The sequence below is a fragment of the Morone saxatilis genome, unplaced genomic scaffold, assembly GCF_004916995.1.
Source record: "Morone saxatilis isolate NCDOM2014 unplaced genomic scaffold, NCSU_SB_2.0 Contig21, whole genome shotgun sequence".
Classification (NCBI taxonomy): domain Eukaryota; kingdom Metazoa; phylum Chordata; class Actinopteri; family Moronidae; genus Morone; species Morone saxatilis.
In genome coordinates this window covers 8165695-8165984 of record NW_023339774.1, presented here as the reverse complement: position 1 = coordinate 8165984, position 290 = coordinate 8165695, and positions in this window count along the sequence as shown.

Here is a 290-nt window from a genome sequence, read left to right as displayed (position 1 = left end):
AGAGGGAGAGAGAGGGAGAGACACCCTTAGATATTATTATTCTTTATTTTGTTTTATTTTATTCTATTTTTTATTATGAATTTTTGTGTTAATTTGCTTTGGCAACATTGAGCAGTCATACCAATAACCCAGTTGCTTTTCTAAAGTAAATGAAAGGTTTCAGTATAGACTATATATAAGTAGTAATACAGGAAATTTCTTCGGGCTTCCATAAAAATAAATAAGAATAAAAGTCCTCCAGAGTAACCTGCAAGTTCATTAGATCCAAGCTGTCAGCTGTCAGGAGGACC